Source organism: Pseudonaja textilis, unplaced genomic scaffold (assembly GCF_049901715.1).
Source record: "Pseudonaja textilis isolate UNSWEBS1 unplaced genomic scaffold, rPseTex1.2 PTEXCTG197, whole genome shotgun sequence".
Classification (NCBI taxonomy): Eukaryota; Metazoa; Chordata; class Lepidosauria; order Squamata; family Elapidae; genus Pseudonaja; species Pseudonaja textilis.
The window spans coordinates 1-24,999 of NW_028262516.1; the positions used below are offsets into that span (position 1 = coordinate 1).

Sequence of the window (24,999 nt, forward strand, 5' to 3'; positions counted from 1 at the left end):
GGGAAGGGTCTGAATACTTATGCCAATGTGATATTTCAGGGTTTTTTTTCTTTTTAATAAATTTAGACTTTTCTACAATTCTATTTTCACTGTGTCATTATGGGCTACAGAGTGTAGATTAATGAGAAAAAAATGAATTTCAACAACTGTTGAATCAGGCTGCAGAATAACAAAATTGACAAAAATGAAGTATTTCTATGTGGGGAAAAGAAAGGAAAGTGGGGAAAGAGAGTGGAAAATTTAGGATCTGAAAAGAAATTATAAAAGACAGAAACAGGACATAGAGAAACAGGGAAAACGTACAAAGATTAAGGATATAAGCCTATTTAGAAGACACAGAGATAATGGGTGAAAACTTAATTGAAAGGGGGATTCTGCAAGGGTACATAAGATAGTATTGTTATATTAGAAATAGAAATGATCTTTGAAAATATGAAACGTGTGATTAAAATGATAGATAAAATACTCATTGTAATGGAATGTTTAATAAATAAATGAAATAAAGAGAATGAGAGAATGAAATTAGGAAAGGAGGGAAACAATTTAATTATTATAAATGTGTTATAAAAATTTAAGTGAAGAGGAATATGAAAGAAACATGAAAAAAATATGGAAATATTATAAGCATTCCTAGAAGTATGATACCGTAATGAAAAGAAATATTAAAGATGTCAAAGATTATAACTAACATTAATGATACAGCTGAATTGGAATACAATAAGTATTTTATTATTGTTGTATATATATTTTCTCTTTAAGAACTTAATGTGTATTTTAAGAATGTACCAAGCAGAATTTGACTGGAAGTTTTGTGTTATATTGAATGTTATAATTGTAAAGGCATAAATTGAAGTTTAAATAAGAGTTGAATGGATAAAAATTAAAAGATACAAAGGTGTCATACTCCAATTAGTAACTGCAGGGAAAAATTTTGTTTAATGAGAAAAGAAAATATGAAATTGAAACAGGACAGACAAAAGTATAAATATAATGACTACAAAGGTACAGAAACTTAGAAAAAGATATATATAAATGAATTTAGAAAGGAATGAGATAATTAAAAGTAACACTGAGAATACCAAGGGAAGGGAAAAATTATTGAGAAAATGTTAAAATAGTAATAAGATATGGAATAGAACATAAAGATGAATATGAAATTGAATTTGTGTCTGTACGGAGAAGTGATAACCCGGGACCATGCTATTCTCAAAAAAAGAAATTCTACATGCATTATGTTTTGTGAAAACCCAAATAAAATTTTTATTAAAAAAAATGAAGGGGGTCTGAATACTTTCTGAATGCACTGTATTCCTACAGCAGAACAGTCAACCTAAGATGATCCATATAATGCTGAGCAGCACTTTTTAACATTCCTAGAAAGCACTGCAAATTGTGAGAATGTTTTGAATTGTAGTTGTGCAGTGTTTATAGAGTGCAATACGCTGACAAAAAAAGGGCAGAAATGCAAGCAACAGCACTGACTGGGTCAACTGCTATTAAAGTTAAAGAAGCTGATGAGAAGATGATCAATATTTATCAGAAATACATAATAATTTCATAAATTACAAAAAAACAAAACAAAAATTTGTTCTGCTCAAAATTATAAACAGAAAATTTCACTTCCTTCATTACTATGTTGCCAAGGTATTTAGCATATCAATTAAAATACAACAAAAGACATGACATCATTTGATTTATAACCTATTTTCTGTTTAAAGGACATTAAAAATAAATATAAATCACATCTATGTTGTTATAAGAAATTTAGATCAATTTGATGGCTTTGCATACTTTTCAACAAACATATTACTGATCACAAATCAGTATAATATTAGTATTCTCTTAGTTAATTTTTCTCTCTTCTCACTGTAAATTAATTACAGTTATCTGTAACATACTTAAACTATACTTAAATCACTAGCACTGATGATGTTACCTACTTTGGTAATTAAACATCTGCAAGAAAACAACCAAGCTCAGCGGGCACCAAAGACCCCTCATACTTAAAACATTAATGCTGTTACAATATCTATTCAACTAATCAAACAGAAAGGCTACAAACCTAATTAGTTGCTATTGTTTGATGAAAAGGGATATGAAATCCTAGAACTGCCATAACATGATGCAAGATAATGAACAAATTGCTATAATTGTTCAGCTTGTTCACAAACATATTCCAGAAGGATTTTTGCTCCTGGGGCTTATAATAGAAAGCAAATATACTTCAGAACAGACAGAATTGAGCACACTTCTTTCTATTTGGTTTTTATTGATTATTTTTTTAAAAAAACATCTTAAATAATATGAGTCGTTAAGTTGAAATAAAACTATTAATCAGAAGTTTACACAAACCAGCCTACCTGTTTTGTGTCTTGATGACAAGGTGAACAGTAAGTCCATCATGAATTCCATGTTGGGTCAATGTATCTTGATCTTTTAAGATTTTTCCAGCAAATATCAACACAAGTTGGTCAGAGTGAGCCTTGAAGCGCTTGGAGATTTCTTCCTTAAACTAAATAAAAGAGGGGAAATATAGTTTAGATTATGCATTAATTTGTTCAATTGACTTATGAGTTGCTCCTACGTTTAGTAAAACATACCATACAATTATATCAATTGCAGAAATTTGGCCCATTCCGATGCCTAAGACAAAGTGTTTATACAAACCATATACCTACAATTAATACATATGAAAACCACATAAATCATCTTTGTAGAAAAGGTGATACAGTAGAACACCTGAATACTTAGAGAAGGCATGTCCAACCCATGGCCCATATGTGGCCCTGGACAGCTAGTAATATGGTTCCACAAAATCATAAACTTTTTAACATTATGTGATTTATCTTATCTCAATGGAATTGGTCCCATCCATGCTAGCAGAGGAGGCATGCTGCAGGACCCATTGGCCAGGATATTCAGACTGGAGGGATCTAAGAGAAGAGCCTTCTCTGCCTTTAGTCCTGCCCTTTGGAACATTTTGCCAACCCTTTTGACCTTCCGCAAGAGCTTAAAGACCCGGCTATACCAGTTGGCTTGGGGCTCCAATGGGAAACTTCAGATTAATAACAAATCCCACCTCCCCCACCACCACTGCTCATCCTACTTCATCTTTTACTTGGGGTTACATATTTGTATTTTTATAGAATTTTATTGTGTATAGGCTTTATACAGATTTATATTTTAATATTTTAAGCTGCCCAAAGCTGCCCTATGGTAAGTGGGTGGCCAATAAATTTAGTAAGCAAGTAAAAGCAAGCAAGCAAGTCAATAAATAAAAAAATAAAAATACATTAACTATATTTTATATGCAGCCTAAGACAATTCTTCTTCATTCAATGTGGCGTAGGCAAGCCAAAAGGTTGGATACTCATGATTTAGAGCCTCATTCTGCAGACTTAAATACAGTCAGTCTACATATCGTATTGAAATGTGATTTGGTTTGATTTATGTGGTACACAAATTGAGCTGTGGATAACATTGTGATCAAGACAGAAAAATTTAAATGTAACAATTTACTGGTTTAAAATTTCACCTACATTTAACTATAGTTCACCATATTATTCAAAGAAAGCTAACATATAATTTATCAGCCATTAGTTTACTAGGAAAATGAGTGAGGATACAAGGAAAGCCACAGGATCAAGTCAACCGAGAATACAAAAGCATGGACATCTCTTCTTTCCCAACATCTCTTCTTTCCCAACATCTTGCAAAGTCTTTCCAATGATACAAAAAAATTAGAAATTGCCAAATGTTCTGTCAATATGAAAGTTGCCAATCTAAACGAGAACACATGACATGTAAATGTACTTACTGTCTCAATTTAAGCAGCCTTTCAAAACGCCAAATTGTTCTTCAGCTTTAAACATGATTAAGGATCACTATCTCTTTGCTAGCCACAATGTTGAAAGGCTGTGTCCTCTTCAAAAGTTAGCAGTTTAGAGCCAGTTTGGGTCTAATGGGTTAAGATCTCAGACTAGAAACCAGGAAACTGACTGCTAGTCCTGCCTTAGGCATGTAAGCAAGCTGAGTGACTTTGGGCCAGTCATTCTGTCGCAACCAGACTCATCTTACAGAGTAAATAGAAGGAAGAACGAATATTATGTATGTTCATTGCCTTGTGTTATTTTTAACAAGTATAAAACCAGGATTTAAAATCTAAAAGAAAAATTACCATTGAAAATTCAGATATTTGCCATTGCATGTGAATATGCACGTGCAGTCACAAATTATAATCAGCAGCAATCATGCTTAAGTGTTTTTCAAGTATGCGCGTGCTCTGATAATATTTGGTGGTCATTGAAACGGTTATGTCAAATACTGAAAATACAACCCTCTGACACACTAAGCAGAAGATTGGAGAGGATTTGCTTTGAATAACTGCAGTAATTATAATGTTCAAGAGCTCATGCATATTCCCTATAGAAATATTATTCTCTATTGGCAAGCAGAATATTATAATAGAAACTGCCATAATTTTGCAATTAAGACAATAACTTACTACTGGATTTAGAATTTAATTTTTCTTTCATTTGCTTTCATTTTTTTAAACGATCAGCCTATATTCTAAAGTGATAAGTAAAAAAGCCTGTGCAGACATTCCAATGCCAGATTCAGTATTCTTTTATTATAATACAGTTTATACAGCATGCAGAATTCTTCTTTTAATACAGCATTTCTTTTACTTCTACCACAAAGAATACAGTCTCGACCTTATTATGAGCAATACATAACAGCAGTTCAGGCCTCAAACCTCAAAAACAAAATGTTTGCTTGTTTAAAAATGAATAATATAGCCAAGCTACAATCAAGTTATATGGAGTTAGAGAGAAGGCCACAGAGAAGTGGAAATAACTTATAGCATTTTATCAGGAATCAGATGCACACATAGAAGAAAACCAAGGGAAAGGAAGAAAAACATTAGAAATTGATTTGTCTGTATTCGATTTTATTTTTTGATTTTCTCTCACACTTGAAAGAAACTTCAATTATATCTTTGCTGAATAGTTTATTTTTTTAAAAAATCTTATTCATTAAAGTCTAGCACTAGATTATTACATCATATAAAAATAAATGGCAATATCCAATTATTTAAAATCAAGTTGATCCTATGGACATTTCAACTTAGTCTGAGGTTCTCAATTAAAAGAGCATGGACTTGAAACCTTCGCCTGCTTTGTGCATTTGTTGGCAACTTACTGACTATAAGTAAGAATTACTTGAATAATGACAACCTCTTCAATTTTCATTAACTCAGGGTAAATTTTTCTCAATGGAATCTGTTCACACTTTCAACTGAAAATCATTAAATGACAAGTAAAAAACAATGATCTTCATCAAATGTGAACAATCTTCTCATCCTTACATGGAATCGACAAAGGCAGTCACTAGCAATATTCATACATTTTTTTAACTATCTGTCCAGTTTTCTATTAGAAAGAAAATCACTAGATCACTGGTGTCAAACTCAATACCATCACGTGATGCATCATGACATATCACGTTTTTTGCCTTTGCGGAGTTGGGGTAGGCATGGCCTGAGTGTGACACACCCAGTCCACGGGCCACCAGTTTGACAGGCCTACACTAGATCCTCCCCAAATTCTTCAAACACAACAAACTCTACGTAAATCTCATCTGATAATAATTGACCCAAAGAGTGGAAAACTTGCAGCCTTAACCTAATTTCAAAAACTTTTAAAGAAGATTAGCCCTTTGAGTCTTTGGAGGAAAGGTAGAACAAGGACAGATTCAACTGGCCATCCCCGATCAAAACCATCTCAAATAAGATCTCACAAAAATCAACATCCCCACCATTGGCCTGAACAAAACAAGGCTATCAATTAAAACAAAAAACTAGCACAATAATGGTAATGAAACATACATAGGTGCAAGTTCACAACACATTGGTTGATCTAAAGGCACTGCTGCCAACCAACATACACAAAACAATCATCACAGTATTTCCCATATCTTGAAACCCTCAAAATAAAGATAAAATGCCCAGAAGACTTACTATTCATTGGTCAATGCCATTCTCCCCACAATAGCAATGACAAAGATAAAACCAAATGCTTCTCCAAAGCCCCTAAATAAGTTAACCCAACCATTCTATAAAAAGAAAATTATAGGAGATATAAATGCTTGAGTAAGCTCAAGCCAAGTGAGTAAAAGCTTCATAGGCAAATTCTTATGTGAACCAAATGAAAATGGTGAACAACTAGCAACCATATCTAAGCTACAAATAATGTAGGTGATTAATACCTAATTTGAAAAATCAGCAAGGAAATGCTGGACTTGGCATATTCCTACAAGGAAACTAAGGCTGGGAGCCACCCAGAGTTGGCTGAAAGACAGGTAGCTATGTTTTAAAATAAATCAGATCTACTACATATTAAGAGTCATGATGGTGCAGTGGTTAGAATGCAGTACTGTAGGCTACTTCTGCTGGCTTCCAGCAGTTCGATTCTGAGCAGCTCAATGTTGACTCAGCCTTCCATCCTTCCGAGGTCAGTAAAATGAGGACCCAGATTGTTGGGAACAATATGCGGACTCTGTAAAGTGCTTGGAGATGACTGTACAGCACTGTGAAGTGGTCTATAAGTCTAAGTGCTGTTGCTATTAAGCATATGAAATTATCACAAATGTTAAAATAGTTCATGGACTCAACATTGATTGTATAATGACAATAGATACAACTGTATTTAAAGGATTTTGAAAAAAATGAGAATCATAACCTTAGTGCTATCCCAACAATATGGCTCATCAGGAAACTCAAAAACTGCATAGCGGCAGCAAAAATTCAGACAATAGTTGAAAGATGCTCTTGCATTAGCAATAGAGCTAGAGAGCTCTTAGAGAAGAGGAAGGAGGTCAAAGGAGAAAATACACACAACAGGATTAAATTCTATAAGCAGAAATGCAAAGTGAAGCTAAAAGAAGACTATGAAAATGACTGAATTACAACTTGTGAAAACAAGGAAGAGGTGAGAAGCAACATTTAAAAATACCAGAATGAAATGTCACAGAAAGAAGGGCCTTCAAGAAGGATGATACCAGCACAACTGATCAATGAACATTTGAAAAATGCAAGCATTTTCATATTATGATCTTTGCCTCAAAGATAGCCACATTCTAACACTTATTAAAAATTCAACAGTATCAAAAATCAAGCTAGATGAGTTTTTTCATACAATTTAACAGACAAAATCAGGTAAGACCCAAGGGCCACACCTTTGAAGTTTACAAAGCTAATAAAGCAACTGACCACATTCTTTAATGACTACCTAGACACAGGTGACATCTTTGACCAATGGAAATCTTCAAAGACAGTTCTTATATTTAAAAAATGGACTCCAAAAGTTTGCTAATTATCATCCAGCATAGTTTCTCATAAACTCTTAAGTTCATTCAAATTACAATGGTTAAAATATGAAAAAACTAGTTATGAAAGGAAACCAATTTTCACAAAGAATACTCAACCATCAATGACCCCCACACACAATTAACCAGTTAATGGAACAAACAGGAGAAATCTGTGTCTCTATACCTCGTATTTGCTGTCAAAAAGCATTTGACAGTATATAAGTGAATGCAATCAGAAATGTGTTGAGAAATCAAGATATCAATAAGAACTACACCCGGTTAACAGAAGGTGGCTCAACTGACACCAGTTTCTTTCGCTGTCCATCAACACCCTATTACATGAAGTCATCCAACAAATTACACAATCTCTCTAAAGCTTTTCACAATGGCTCTCAGTGAAATTTTCAGATGGCTCAACTGGGCAGATAAAAGCAAGAAGCTCACCTACCTGCAGTTTTAGCTGACGATTCTGTAATGATCAGCCACAATGTCCAAGAGGCCAAACAGCAGCTAATTAAGTTTAGCTGCCACTTGATAAACAAGCTTGGCTTGGAAATCAGCAGGAAAAAGATTGCAAAATTTATTCTATGAAAACTAAAAGATGAGTTGACAAAGGATGTGAACTCCTACACCAATGCCATGCACACTGTGAATGAATAGATATTGTACCAAAGAACTATAGCAGGACTCAGCTTTAACCACATAAACCAATCCTGTACCATGTGGAAACCATCAAAGCAAGTGCAGATACTCCAACCCATCTTTATTCCAATAATGACCTATAGCATGTGACCTAAGAAAATTGGAAGTAGGGAAGCTTCAAGTAACATAATGTAAAATAGAAAAGTGAATATTTAAGATCTTGCTCAAAGACTGAATCCAAAATACAGGAATTTGTATCAATATTTAAGACATTGACAAAGTTGTTTGCCACTAGCTAATGGGCAACTCCAGCTGAAATCAATCTTTGAATTTTTCTTCACAGTAAATGATGTACTTCTAAAGAGCACATCCATGTAATGTGTGTATATGTATATTGGGCATATGCAAAAAAACCAGTGCCCAGTCAAAAAAAAGTATTCATTAGTTAATAACTGATTAATACTCTAAATGAAGAAATTCATTTTGTAAAGCAAACATTATTCTCTTGAATACATATATAGCCACAAGTATATCTTTATAAAGACCCTTTAGCAGAAATGAGAGAAATTGAAATACAAAGAAAACAAGAGAAAGACAGAATGAGGGGGAAACAATGGGAAGAGAAGAAAAAAAAACAAGGCAAAATTGGGGCAAGAAGAAATTAACTGTAGAAAGATTTAGCTTGTCCCTTTATTGAGCACACAAACATGAACTTATGCATGCTTAAAGTTCAGGTATGTGCCTCCACCTGCTGCAAGCACCTTCCCTTTTGATAGTATCTCCCTCTATTTGGGGGAACACAAGATGAAATCCTTCAATGCAAATTATTATGGGGTTATGACAATTTTGATTCTTTTATCTAGTAACTATTTACTCAACAATATTCAGATGCACAAATTTCCATTTCTATTATTCACATTTTAAATACACTCTATACAAACAATAATTATATGTAAATTCCTTGAAATATTACAACACTTTGGTTTGACTATTCATAATCTTCAATGCAATCTAACACAAAAGTTTCAGACACTAGAAAAGAAAAAAAATATTTTGCTTTTGTAGGTTAAATCAAATTTATAAATTTATGATAAATTTATCATCCAATGTTTAGATGCTCAGTATGTCAGTTTTTAACCCAAACATTCTGCTAATATGGCATGATTCAGTGAGAGGGCACATTAGTTGTTTTTTTTACAACTTTGCCTAACTGGATTTGAAAACTTACATTTGTTCTCAAATGTGGAAACATAAATACAATAAACATATTTCTTAGTTTAATAACTAAGTTTAATCTTTGCTGTAGCCTTCCCCTAGAACCAGCACATTGTACAAAAAACATGAATCAGAATTCTGATCATAGGTATGGTTGACTACATCAAAAAGCTTATTTCTCCCTGAACCAAGCAGTAAGATACTATAATACAGAAACTCCTTTATTATTCAGAGCCATAATCTACTGTCTTTTTATTATTGGTAAAAGAGAAGTTATAATTTAAAAGGTCTTGGCACCTAAAAGTATACAAGAATGTAAAAGAACAAATTCTGCTTTTGAAACATTTCTGCAGACAAACTTTTCTAACAAGAGAATTTATTAAAGATTTCTCACAGGCATTCTGATCCCACATTTGATTCTTTTCTTGCTGTAACTTCTTACTGTATTCTGAAGGTGAGTTTTTGTCCCACATATATGACAGTAACTGTCATAGCCATATAACAAAACATATACAATGAAGCAAGTCATTTAAATAAATCATGAAACTGGAAACTTCAATGCCGGTATGCCAGAGAAACATAAACTATACAAATTGGTGTCTAACATCTGTAAAATTTATTATTTAAAAATATAGCAAAAAGGTTATTACATTGGATGTAGTGCTTATGGCCAAAGTCAGACTAAACTTAGTTTCACTTTATTAAATAAGTTGTTTACAAACTCATACATCCCAAATCTTTCAAATTAAAAATACTTTTACAAACTAATATTTGTAAGCAGATTGTAAATTTCCTCTAAAAATCATAAGGCAATTTTGCATCTGATATAGTTTAATGTTGAAATAAAAGTGAAACTCTTAACTCAAGGATGTCAGACTCATGTTGTCATGGCAGTGGCATGTGAGGCTGTGAGTTTGACATCCCTGCTCTAACTTCTCTTTCAAAGAGCAATATGAACCAAAACTTTAGTTCCAAAACATAGCCCACAGCCTTGGACAGCTAGTAATGCAGCTCCACCAGATAGTAACTTTTAACATTTGTGATTTATATACATTATATATTTTACAGGTGTCCCAAGACAATTTCTCTTCACTCAATGTGGCCCAGGCAAGCCAAAACATTGGACACCAGAATGCTAACCAGTCTATTCCTAAAAATAATAAAACTAGAGTGATAAAATAAAATAAAAAATACCCCAAATTTACTGGTATAATGAATATTCACTTTATTTAGCATCAATAATTTTCCCTCGTTTTGTAGATTTTTACTCAGTTGAATACCTGTTAAATTTTGTGTTGACAGAAATTCTAGATTTTGCCAATAATTTCTAAATTTGTCTTTATATTACAGTGATGTTTACCTGATAAGTTTCCATCTCAACATTGAAATGAGGCCTAATTCAAATTCCAATATACTTATATATTATTTTTCTCTACAGGCCAGAGCATAAAGATAGTTAACAGGTTGACAGATAGTATGCTTAAGAGCATAATGTCAGACATATAGAAGCTTAAACATATCTACAATACATAGATTTTGAAATACAGATAGTCCTCGACATAAAACCAGGTGAGACATTTGTTAAGTGAGTTTTGCTCATTTTACTACATTTCTTGCCACAGTTAAGTGAATCACTGCAGTTGTTAAGATAATAACATGGTTGTTAAGTCAATCTGGCCTCCCTGTTGACTTTGATTATACAAAAGGCAATCTTGTGACCCTGGGACACTGCAATCGTCCTAAATATGAGTCAGTTGACAAGCATCTGAATTTTAATTACATAACCATGGGGATGCTGCAAGAGTCATGTGAAAAATGGTCATAACTTTTTTCAGTGCCGTCACAGGCACTACATGAAATGTTATAAGTCGAGGACTGCTTGTGTACAAGTGGTAGACCAAACATCAAGAAGACAAGTACAGATCCTATCACTCTATCTACAGAGTGCACTGTGAGTTACTTCTATATCACACATCACTTCCAGAAAGCATTCTTCTGCAAAAGAAACCCCCCATCAATTACTACAATTCCTCAACATGTAAATATGTAAAGGAAACAAAGCCCCTGTTCCAAACCAACAGGCTGTATAACAATCTATTTGTTAATGTATTGTAATGTAGAGCAAAGGAGCTGAATCAGACCCAAAGGCCACCATTTCCTTCTTATGGGAAGGCTGCAGGCAGAGCTACAAGCCCTCTCCCATTCATATGTCCACAGAGGCCTAAACCATCACCAGCAGCCATTTCAATAGAAGACACGGGGCTAAACGTGAAGAAGTAGAAAACCAGCCTGTGTTGGAAACGACTCCATACGTTTCGTTGCTAAACTCCCAAGGCCTGCTAGCCCGTGAGGACTGAGCCCAACACAGAAGTGCAGATTTCACCCCTTTTGGTGCGCTCCTTTCCAGACAAAGCCGAGGTCCATCTCCGGCCTCCAGGAACTACATCGGTCAGCCTCCCCCTCTCATGGGCCGGTATCCAGGACACGCTGACAAAACCCGCTTGAGCCACACTTCTCTCCGCAAACCCACCTGGAAGAAAAACGCTCCAACTTCCACTCCGGAACCTAAGTCCGTGTCCAATCCCTTTTTCAGGCCTTCGGTGAGGCAACAGCTCCCGGCCCGCGCCAACAGCTGGGCCAGTGACTGTGCAGAAGCGCCGCGCGCTCTCCCGGCCTTTGGACGGCCTCGGAGCCCCCGGTAAAGAGCCGGGTGGTGGGTGGTTCCCTCGCCGCCGAGCGGTGGTACCGGCCACGCCCCTCCCCCTGCATAGCTCTGGCTCCCCGCCTCACCTGCCTGATGCTGCTTGTTTCTGGCACCGCGAACTCCTCCTTCTCTTTCGGGGTTTTCACGGTGACTTTAATGATCCGCGGCTCAGATGCTGAGGCAGACGCGGCCGGGACGGGGGGATCGGTGGGGCTCTGGGGCCCAGGAGGGTTCTCGCCGCTCTCAGACATGGCGCGCGCGGGGCGGGTGGACGAACGGCGGGGCGGCCTCCTGTGCTCGTTAGCCAAGCCGCGCAGCGAATGCTGGGTAAGGTCGACCCTCTCCTCTCTCCTCACCGTCTCGAGCGCGCGCGCACCCCACCACTATAAAGCTCTCCCACTCTCGGAGAGTTCAACGGAAACAGCCCGGCTCAATAGTGGCGCCTACTGATGACGTCATGGATCGGGGAAGTTACTAGAAAAGAGGAACTGACTTGGCCGGCGCATGAGAATTCTAATAGGGGGCTACCCGCATGCGTAGAATGAGACCAAGATGGTGAGAGCGCATGCGCATTGGGACGTTACTTTTTTACTGCGCAAACGCAGTTGAACCGAAAGGCCTAAGTTGGCATTGTTAGGTGAGCAGCTACTTTGACGTTGTCGGGAAGTACTTGCGCCGCTTGGTGACGTATTTTTTGACGACTCATGGATGGTTGTGGCGCAGTTTTTTGGCTGGTATTTGCTTCGTGGAAAGCTTTGCATTTTAAAAGCTAAGGGACCGTTTCTTTAATACTCTCCCCAAGTGATTCTGGGGGAGGAACTGTATTCTAAAATCATTATTCATAATTATTTAAGAGCGCTCTTGAAACTTTTATTTGACTTATTTGATTAAATATATATCGGCTCAGGAAGACGTCTGAAGGCGTAACTCGCTGAAATCGGAATCCACAGTGAATTATAAAGCCAACAAGAGAAATTGACGCTCCAAATTCAGGGATCCCGCTTGTGCGGTGGCCAAATCTAGCTAGGATCAAATAGGGTGCAGAAGGGTCTGGGGAGATCACAATAATGAATAATAATGAATAGTAATAATTTTTGTGGTGACTGGCATGTTTATTCTACCCGAAGTGTTGATTCATTTCAAAGGGTATATTGCTTGCACTTGCACTTTACATTTCACAATGGCAGAAAACATCTAGTACTATTGAATTTTGGCAATTCGACTTGAAAATACTGAGGGGCATTTTAAAAAGGCAAGTTGGAGCCACAGAAATCTTGTGGACTACCTATTTCTCAGCTATTAGCAATTATACATACTGAATAAGTTGTGCAAATCTTCAAAGCAGCACTTTATTTGAACGAAGTTGGACTGATGGCCAATTTTATATCAAAATTTCTATGAAATGCTGTGATAGCTGCTTCTAATTGATAGAGCAGTTGTGACATTTCCCTTGTCAAAGTGGGTTCTGGATATACATAAAACCGCATCTGTTGAAACTGACAGGTCAGACCTCTTGCAATATTGCACAATGGAACATCTCAACTCTTAAGAGGCACTTGGGAATGCATCTCTATGAAGCAAAGAACCACATTAAGACAGATCAATGATAGATTATCTAGTCGAATTTTGTTTAGCTATTGTATGAACCCAGCATATGCTGTTCAGTTTGGAACCCCAAAAACGGAATAACTCGTGATTAAAATACCTATTAACCATGTATTTTACCTAGTCCACATTTAATACATGTCAGAATAAGTCTTAAAGGTAGCATAACACAGCCAAGATCAAAATCACCGTTACACTGTCTGTAGAATACAATAGAATATAATTATTGGCCAAGTGTGATTGGACACATAAGGAATTTGTCTTGGCGCATATGCCCTCAGTATATATAAAAGATACATTTGTCAAGAATTGTAAGATACAATACTTAATAGTCATGGGGTACAATAAGCAATCAAATCATACAAGGAAACAATAAAAATTTTGTTTGAGCTTTCTGAATTGGCACAGAGAGAACATTCTTTGTTGTGCTTTTTTGATGACGTTTTTGATGTTAGGTGTCCATTTTAGGTTTTGAGATATGATAGAACTTAGAAATTTGAAGGTCTCTATTGTTGATGCTGTGTTGTCTAGTATTGTAAGAGGTGGTAGTATGGGAGGGTTTCTCCTAGTCTACCATCATTTCTAGTTTTGAGTGTGTTCAGTTTCAGATTGTTCTGGTTGCACCATGAGGCAAGTTGTACAACTTCCCATCCGTATGCAGATTCATCGTTGTCAGTCACTGAGACCAATCACTGTTGTATTATCTGCAAACTTCAGTATTTTAACAGATGGATCGTCTGAGATGCAGTCATTGGTATATATGGAGAAGTGGAGAAAGCACATAGCTTGGTGGGGGGGAGGGGCGGCTGTGCTAATTGTACAGGTGTCAGATATGATTCTGCCTAGCTTCACCTGCTGCTTTCTGTCTGTTAGGAAGCTTATGATCCACTTACAAGTGTGTTCAGGTACTGCTAGCTGGTTTAGTTTAGTTAGAAGAATGTCTGGAATGATGGTATTGAATGCTGAACTAAAGTCTACAAAGAGAACCCTTGCGTAGTCTTTGGAGATTCAAGGTGTTGTAGGATGTAGTGCAGCATACATATATTAACAGCATCATCTGTTGATCTGTTTGCTCTATGCAAATTGCAGGGGGTCTAATAGCGGATCCATGATGGTATTCAGGTGGGACAGCACTAGCCTTTCATAACTACAGGTGTTAAAGCAACTGGTTTGTAAGTCATTCAGTTCCTTGATGGGGGGCTTCTTTGGCACTGGGATGATAGTAGAGACTAAATATATGTTTCACTGGAAAACTGGTGCTTTTCAAAAAGGCAACTGGACTTTCTTGATATTTTGCCTTGAAAGCGTTTTGCTTCTAAACCAAGAACAACTTAGACAATGATGACCTGGATCACAGAATCTCCATTTAAAGGAAAAGAACAATTCCACTTTGCTTTGTATGAGATTATGAGAAAAAAAAACTGAAATTATCATTGTCTATCTAGTTCTTTCCTGAACTATGCCTAAAGAGCAGACAGCTTACTTAGCAAAATTTACTCTTTATTATCTCATATCATTGCAAGCAATAGATATTAAACGTAGTATGAAAACTTGCTTCCTTATTTTAGGAGAGCTGCATTTCTATTGCAGCTATAAACAATGTATTCAAATGGGTTTATAAAGTACATGTTAAAGATAAAAAATAGAAAAGTTAAATGTGCATGTTATCTAAAATAGCATTTAAAAAAAATAATGAAATAAGAGATTTTTTGTCTGTACCAATAAAAGCTCAACTATTGCATAAGTGATGGTGAAAAGATAAATTATATAATCTTGTTTATACTAGACCCCCAAAATATTTGTGTTGTATTAAAGTGTTTATCATTTTGCATTTACAGCTGATTTAATTATTTTTACAAACCCCATGCTTTGAGCTGTATCACTATTACCATATTCTTTTCTGTCTTATTTCTTCCCTCTAAGACAATCCAATTATTTGTAACTGCCCATCAGTAAAACACACACACATACACACAAAAGATAATAATGAAATTAAAAGGTAAAAACCTTGAAAGAAGAGCCATTAACTATTATTTATTTTTCAATGAAATTATACATAATAGAATAATAAAAATGACAATTTTTTGATTGATGAAAAACTAGATATGCAGCATTAGAACACAGAGCATTAATGTATTTCATTTCCAACTTTAATCCAGAATAGTAATATATTGAATTAACTGTTAGTTAATTAAACTTTAATCACTACCCCTTACCTTCCCCTCAAAAAAACCTGCATAGTTAAGCAGTCGTATAAATATACATTTCTGCAAAACCCTGAAGATCAATATTCCTCTTTTTGGCTCTCAATTTAGTATAAAGGAAATCATCTGCCCTGGTCAGATTCTGAGTTTCTCTTCCCCTTTCTTCCACCCTGAAAAAACAGAAATGAAGAGATATTTAATTAATAATGATAATGAGGGGGAAGGGGAGAAGAAAATACAGTATGTTTTTTAAAATATCTGTAAAGCACCAACTGATACTGCTATTCTCACAAAGCATACTACAAAAATAAATTCTCTTTTAAAAAAAGGCCCTCCTCTGAGCTGCTGACCTTTGTGATAAAAATTCAATCAAGGTACAGATAGTCCTCAAATTTAGACAATTTGTTCACTGACTGTTCAAAATGATTGTAGCATTGAATGAATGGTGCTTATGGCTGTGTCCCCAAAGCTATAGCTGTTGCAGTTCCCCTGTAGACATTTGATCAAAATTGAAGCACTTAGCAGCTCACCTGCACTGACAACCGCAGGGTCGATTCGACTATCCTCACCCATCTTTTCCTGCTCTTTGGACCACTGTGCACAATAGCATTCCTTGATGGCTGTAGCATGGGGCTGAAGTAGAAGCCTTAGACCTTCAGAAATCTCAGGTCTCTACTTCAATCCCACCATTGCCATGGATTGCCATCTCAAGTCCTGCACTGCAGTTAGCTATCCAGCATCACAGCCCCAACGACTCCCATATCCTGCTAGCCCTGCTGCTCTGTGCTCCAATGGTCCTGCTGCCCTGTTAGTCTTGCTACCTTGTGCTCTGTTGGTCCTGCATTCACTGGCCCTGCCACCCTGCGCTCACTGGCCCATACTTCCTAGCTCTATTTTCCTCAGCTGCTCTTAATCATCTTCCACTTACTATTGATGAGGGGCCTAAGCAGCAGCCAAACCTTCTTCCTGAGGTCTTTTTTCCTATTCTCAAAATAGTGTGCACTGTATTCTCAAAGTCTTGGCAGACTTCTGAGGCCTTCTAAATCCTCAAGAAAAGGCTATGGCTGCCATTCTCCAAATTACGTGGGCTGAGCATTGATTGGCAAGGCTGGTGAGCACAGGGCAGGTAAGACTGGCAGCCTGGAAGGACCAGCAGAGTACACGGTGGCAAAGCCAGCAAGGTAGCACAGCGAACATGGCAAGGCCAGAAGGATCAGCAGAATGATAGGGCTAGTGGAGTGAAGGGCTGCTAGGCCAGACTGAGGCTGTAGACTGTTAGGTGGACAAAAGGGCAAAGATGCCAGGGGGAAATAGGCATGTATGGGGTAATTGAAGAGAAGACACCCTTTATCTTATTGAGCCTCAGAACTGTGAGGACCAAAACCAGAAATAGCTTGGACTGGGATATGTCCTAACAACCGTTGGAATGAGGTTGATGTTATAACAGGGAATACTGGAATTGCCGTCATTAAGTGATGCAGTCTCATGATGTTATGCTTTAAGGCCACATTGCTTATTGAAGGAAATTCTGATCTCAATTACCAATGTAACTCGAGGACTGACTGTATGAAAAATTCTTGTCCATGTTTAGGATAGCCTATCTGTTCTATAATAGTTCTTATATTCTTTCTATTCCACGTAGTTCAGCAATATATAATCCATCAGGGAAGCACTTTAGTAGAGTAAGAAATTGCAATTGAAAAAAGGAATAGAAAATTGGTTTTTAATAGCTTGTATTATTATTTAGTTTTATTATGTAGTTAAATATTACCTGGTATCTCGTTAATTCAGCTTGCAGTATTTTCACTTTAGATCTTTCTTGTTCCAATGCACCATGAAGACTGGCAACCTTTCAAAAAGTAAAATAGTTACTCTAAAACAGATTAAAACAGATTTCACATTTTTAATTAAAGTGACATTTTAAACAGGATGACATTATATATCTTATTAGAGTGAAAAATATAATTTGGTTATATTATTTTACAAAATGAGCTTAAAGAGTGGTATGTTATGGTGGTTCAGGCACTGGATTAGGAATGGGAAGACAGCTTCTAGTCTTTCCTTAGGCACAGAAACCAGTTTGGTGACCTTGGACCAGTCACTCCTTCTTAATCCTACACCAGTATTAGGCTGTGCAACAAACTGACTGAAAAGTAAAACCTCTTGTGACATTTTGCATTGATTGCTTTGCAGTGTGGAGTAAGTAAGAACAGTGCAAAAGAGTGCAAAATTTTGTAATCGAATGGCACAAACACTAGTAAAAAAACATTTTGTGTTGTTAAACATTAGACCTAATTCCTTGTTGGTGACTGCTCAAGAAAATGATTTCACAATTTAGACCATCAATGATAGCAATTAAAACAGAATTTTGAAATTTCCCTGCAATTATATAAAGAAACAGCTGCAAACTATTTTTATGTCAGTATTTTTTCTGCAAGGATTCAATAGACATATCGTATTACAGAAACTGAAGCAATTTCTACTACCTCATACTCTAGAAATCCGGAAAATGTAAGTCCTGTCTTAAGCATGAAAGCTGATTAGATGACTTTGAGCCTGTCACTCTCAGGCCAACCTACCTTGCAATATTATTGTTGTGGGGAAAATAGAGGAGGCTAGATATTATTTTCATAACCTTATATTACTTTGCTTCACTGACTGGCTGATCCTCCACATGGTCTTCACATACAGAGGTTGTGTGGTACTGTCCTGGAAGTGGGTGCCATTTGGAAGCAGCCACAATGACACAAAGCAATCTCTGCAATTCTCAAAGTGGTGCCCTTTACCAGGACTGCACCATATGACCTCTGTATAGAAAGACCATGTGGCAAATCAGCCAGTTCTCCTTCCCAAAGGCTATCTTCAGAAAAGGTCAGAGAAACAAAGCCTCATCTAGATAAAATTTAAGGTAGTGAACATACCTAATCTCCAACCTATTTTTCCCACAACCACCACCTTGCAAAGTGGGTTGGCCTGACAGTGAGTGACTGGCCTAAAGTCAATCAGTTATAAGTGGACGAAACGGTCTATGATAGGGCAGAAATTTTTCAACTAAGGTACCTCAAATTAGGTAACTTACAGAATGCAATCCAGGATCCCTGACTCCAGTGGAATTGAAATTTGACCAATTGTGAAACATTTGATGACATAAAATTATCATAAAATTCTGAGGCAGGATGTACACTTTCCTGATTTTTAGAATATGATGCAGAAGAAATTGGTTCAGTTTCTATAATAGGGTATGCTGGTTCTATGACAGGGGAGAAAAGGCCCAAGGGAACGGTACCCAGTGGGGTGGGAAGTGGACATGAGGTACCTCAGGGGGGTAGGAAAGGCCCAGGGCAGGCCTTGTGAGCTGAAGATATGCTGTCTTCACAAAAGAACATGTTATTTCTAAGGATCCTATACTCCCTGGCCTTCAAGAATAAGTGAGAGAGTCCTACTCTACAAACAAAACTCCCTCAGAATTCTTCCAACAACAACTATTCTGACTTACTAATTTACAACAATATATATAAAAAGCCACTGAAATATTTACCTGTAAAGTTAATTCATTCTTAATACTCTGAGATTCATCAACCTGTAGGAGGATTTCAGCTTTATCTTTCACTAAAAAGTCAAACAGAGAAAATGTCAATCTATTTCCCACATCTTCAAAAATGGAATAGAATGGTATGCCAGCCCTGGCAAGGTAAAAAAGAAAGATGGAGTCTGCACTAAGTTTAAGAAAGCATAGATTGCATAAACCTACTCTAACGTAATAGAATACATAGAACCATTTTTCTCAGTATTTTCCTAAACTGCTTCCAGATAGTTGAGTGATTGTACCAGTTCTTTAAAAAAAATAAAATTGAAAACATATAGTAGTACTTACTTTCACCTTCTTGAAGCATTTTCAGTAGCTGTGCATTTCGTGCTTTTACTTCCTTGTATTTTGCCTGGATATTTTTTTAAAAAAATGGTTAATGCAAGTGATGTTGTATATTTCACCAAGTTTGTTTCAACATTAAGAGCATTAGCCATTAGTTCACTTCTGTTAAATGCAGAAAATTATAACTTCAAAATTGTAAATTCATACTGCAATCTATAAGTTTCAGAAAATAAATATAATTGCACATTAAAAAAAAAGTTCAATTTAAGAAAAATGTCCAAAGCTAGGATCTAATAATGAAACGAAGGACAAGGAGAAAGATATATATCTATTTTTGCCTTGAAATGCTGACCTTTGATTGCAATGTAACAGGGCACAGAAAATCTGTTAATCATAAGCATATTCTAGAAATTCTGCATGTTTCCTCTTCTTCACATTAGGCCATACATTATCCAGGGAAGAGCTGGATTATTTTTAAGATAGCTTTCACTGCAAGATACAGGTAGTCCTTGCTTATGACTGGTTGCTTAGCAATCATATGATGGACTCCCCATAAGATACTTGCACTACGATTTTAAAGTTCACAGCAGCACATCCACCCAGTCATACAATTGCATTCAGGCACTTAGCAACTGGTTCACATATATGGCCGTTTGTAGCATTCTGCAGTTATGTGACAATTTTTGGCTTTTGCTGGTTTTCAGCATGTACTTTGATAAAACAGATTCACTTCACCACCACTGAAAAAAGGTTGTAAAATTGGGCATGATCAAGTTGGCCCCCGGCAACATATGACTGTACTTCTGGGTTCAAATTAAGGTTGTAAATTGAGGGCTATCTGTACCCAATAGTACACTTATATAGTTATAACCTTTAATAAACAATTTCTATATGCTGTTCTTTAAATGATTAACATGCCTACCATTGCAATACTAATTGTTAACTAAAATATTTGAGAAAATAATGAAAAAACAGAGATTGAGAAATGACTGGATAGATTCAACAAATCTCAAAACAAGTATTAAAAAGGAATATTAGGCGATACAGGTAGTCCTCCTGTCCTCCTTATGGCACAATTGGGTATGGACTCTTGTTCGTGAGATGCCACATAACCACTATGCTTAACCACCACATACTGGGGCTTGCAGTTGCAGGACCGCCAGGGAATAGTGAGGCAGGGAGAACCCAAACTTTCTGAGTGTGGCAGAGTGGGAAAGCAGCTAGGTCTCCCATTATATCTGAGAGGCCTGGGCCCTCTTTTGGCCCGCCAAGAGAATGATCACAAATGATTCAGTTACAGTAGCGTTTTCATTAGATTTGAGGTCTGTTTCTCCAGAGCACCGAGATTTTCCCTCTACAGAAATTCTTCCATCCTGGAGGAACAGATCTCAAATTAGGCGAAAGTGCAACTAAACACTAGCATTGTGAGTCTTTCAGAGACTGGCATCTTCATTTTACTCTCCTCTCTGGAAGGCTCAGAAAGGGTCTATAACAGAAGGGAAAACAATACAGAATGCCAGTGATCCAAAAGACTCAGAATGCTGGCGTTTTTACAGGATTTGAAATTTGTTCTTCCAGCATATAAGAGGATTTATCTCACTGCATGGAGGAGAGGGGAAATCCCTGGAAGTGCTGGGGGAACCAATGTCAAATCCAATATCCCCCTCTGCTTGCAATCTTCCCAGACAGATTTACGTATTTATTTCGAATTCTTTATTGGCCAAGCGTGACTGGACACACAAGGAATTTGTCTTGATGCAAATGCTCTCGGTATACATAAAAGAAAAGATACATTTGTCAAGTGTCAAGAATCATAAAGTACAATACTTAATAGTCATAGGGTACAAAAAGCAATCAAATCATACTAGGAAACAGTCAATATAAATCGGAAGGATACAAGCAACAAAGTTAGTCATACAGTCACAAGTGGGAGGGGATGGGTGATGAGAAGATTAATAGTAATAGTAGTGCAGACTTTGTAAAGTTGGACAGTGTTGAGGGAATTATTTGTTTAGCAGAGTGATGGCGTTCGGGGAAAATGTTCTTTTGTCTAGTTGTTCTGGTGTGCAGTGCTCTATAGCAGCATTTTGAGGGTAGGAGTTGAAACAGTTTATGTCTGGGATGTGAGGGGTCTGTAAATATTTTCACAGCCCTCTTTTTGACTTGTGCAGTATACAGGTCCTTGATTGAAGGCAGGTTGGTAGTAGTTTTTTCTGGAGTCCTAATTATCCTCTGAAGTCTCTGTCTATCCTGTTGGGTTGCAGAATCAAACCAGACAGTTATAGAGGTGTAGAGGACAGACTCAATATTTCCTCTGTAGAACTGTATCAGCAGCTCCTTGGATATTTTGAGCTTTCTGAATTGGCACAGAAAGAACATTCTTTGTTGTGCTTTTTTGATGACGTTTTTGATGTTAGGTGTCCATTTTAGGTCATGTGAGATAATAGAATCTAGAAATTTGAAGGTCTCTCCTGTTGATACTGTGTTGTCTGGTATTGTAGGAGGTGGTAGTATGGGATTTATTTATTTATTGCCCACCTTTATTATTTTTATAAACAACTTTAGGCAGTGAACGCATCTAATATTCTTCCTCCTATTTTCCCCACAATGGCACTGTGAGATGAGTTGGATGGAAAGAGAATAATTGGCCCAAAGTTAACTTTCTGGGGAAACCAGCAGAGAAGATTGCAATGATTATCACATGATCTCAGGCACTTGACAACCATCATAAATATGAACTGGTTGCCAAGCGCTTGAAATGTGGTCATGTGACTGGAAGGGGCCCAGCATGACATTTTATGATGGCCAGAGAGCTTACTGTGAATGGTCATTAAAATATTGGTCATAAGTCAAAGACTACCTGTATTCAATTTTCCACTTACAAAGCAGTATACTCCAATGCAGGGGTCTCCAACCTTGGCAACTTTAAGACTTGTGGACTTCAATTCCCAGAATTCCTCAACTAGCTTTGTTGGAAACCCCTGCACCAGTAAATCCAGTTATATTTACTCCCAAGAAGATAATACAGATATTCATTACTAAAGAAGTAAAAATGTTTAGAACTATAACCTAATCAATATTTTAGACACACTATACTAAAAGCACTAAAAGCCACATTTTCAACTGAAGTTTTAATTACAGTTAATAAATTATGTTTCTCAGGAGAATACATACCTCCCACTGACTGATTACACTCTTTAATTGCTGGATTTCTGCATCTTTCTTTTCAAGTTCCAATTTTGATCTCTCTAGTCTTCCATCTTTTAGAAAAATACCCTATAAATCAAGAATTAAAGAACTTAAAGGTTTATATCAGCGTTACAGAAATATAAAATAATAATTAATGCATTTTCACACACTGATAAAATATGCTCAGCGATGCATACATCCGTATTTATTATGTCAGAATCATAATAGAACATCTTATGTCAATAATTGATCAGATTAGCAAAATTCTGTCTCATTGTAACATGTTTATAGCATTTATGTGATCATAGCCTGTCCTTACATTAATTTTTTGTTAATGGAAAAGATATTTTCTCACTCTAAACAGATTCAGAAATTAAGAGGAACTTTAGTTTGTGAACCTAGTTTACAAAGAACCAAATAATCCAGGATTGGAAAAGTCATCAATATATTTTTGTTTGTTTGCAAGAAATGCTAGGAGACAGAAATAGAACAGGAAATTGCTTGTATTAGTATGTCATCCGTAAGTTGTGACTTTGCAGAATCCTATATAACTATTCTATACCAATTTGACCATTATAGGGAAACTGAATTTTAGAGATAACTCAACAATCTGGGAATGTTTAAGTCATTATTTTGTAGATATTTATTTACCAGATTCCTCAATGACAATGACAGAGCTTCTAATTTACTACCTTCACTGGAAAAGGTCTTAAAAATTCTGCGAAATATTCAGGAAAATATCTGTCTTGAAATATCTGTGTTGAAATGTACAGCATAGTAAAACATCAGGAGTTGAAAAAGAAATGTTTTGTGACATTTTCTAATATTCATCAAATGTTTTATAACATTTGTCAAATTTCAATTCTACAGAAGTCATGGATCCCAGATTTTAGATGCATTCTATAAGTTCAGCCAATTGAGGAACTTGATTCAAAAATTGTTGCCTACGATGCTCTGCTTTCTCTAGTTAAAGATTACAAATTGACAAACAGGAGAATTTTAGATGCATACTTGACAACCCATGACTCACTGGGTCATCATTTCAGAGATATTTCCTTACCTAAACAGATAAACAGAATCACCAAGGTGGGCAAAAACAGCAGTCGCAATGGGAACAACTTCCACTTTCCTTCTGGCTTCTCCATTGACTTTGCTTGTGGAAAGCTGGCAGGGCGCATCAAAAATCATGACCAAAATGACTGCACAGGTGCTGCAATGGCCACAATTTTGCCAACAGAACTGGTCCGAAGATCCTTCAAATTTTAATCCAATGGGATTGAATGCAATGCAGTAATGATTCTGGACTCTGGATGTATTGTTTTTAAGTTATCTCATTTGAGGTACAGATAGTTCTCAATTTACAAGCCCACAATCTTGATTATAATTCATGAGGTATCAGACCCAAGCTTACCTTTTTTTGCTAGGTCCTTAAGCAAACATAGTGGTTGTAATAGCAAATACATTATTTGCTATTTGGATGGTTTTTGCTGGAAACTAGAAATGAATACTGGAAACCAGTAAAAACCATCGAAAATTGTGGTCATGTGACTGTGGGATACTGCAATAGCCTAAATGCAGTCTATAGTTGGCAGGTGCCCAAAACCAGAAAATTTTTGCCAGAACAGAATCTGGGTTGTTAAGTCCCATTTTCAGGGTCCATTGGAACATCAAGCAGTTGCTAAGTGACCATCTGTAAGTTGAAGACTACCTGTACCTTGAGTCATAAATTGTTGCCTTAAGATGTAGCCTTCTGGCCACAGGATGTTACAAACAAACAAGACAGTTTTAGTAGTACACCGGACCACCTGAGACGTGTTGGGTCATCTTTTCAGAGATTATTTCCTTACCAGATTCCTCAATACTTTCAATAATTGCGGAACTTCTAATGCACTGTACTCACTACTAAAGTTGGGATGCAACCAGAGATGGAACTGCCTTGAAAATAGCCCATGTTGAATTATATAACACAGTCAAACATCAGCACACAAATGTTTAACTACATTTTGTATTATATCATAAATTTGTTTTATGATTTTATGTCATTAAATGTTTCACAAAATATATTTGTCAAATTTCAACTCCACTGGACTCAGAGATCCTGGATTTTGGATGTATTCTGTAAATTACCTAATTTGAGGTAACTTGGTTGAAAAATTGCTGCCCTATCATATACTGTTTCATCCACTTAAAGATTACAGGAA

General features: G+C 36.4%; 1 long non-coding RNA gene across 1 annotated transcript; it reads right to left on the reverse strand.

Moving 5' to 3' along the window:
- Nucleotides 1–55: 55 nt before the first annotated feature.
- Nucleotides 56–24,988, reverse strand: LOC148123834 (uncharacterized). Its single transcript, XR_015740506.1, has 6 exons — nucleotides 22,784–24,988; nucleotides 19,613–19,676; nucleotides 19,277–19,347; nucleotides 17,510–17,587; nucleotides 12,016–15,908; nucleotides 56–2,512 (listed from the first exon to the last, which is right to left on the reverse strand). It is a non-coding gene; the product is annotated as an uncharacterized LOC148123834 (long non-coding RNA).
- Nucleotides 24,989–24,999: the final 11 nt, after the last annotated feature.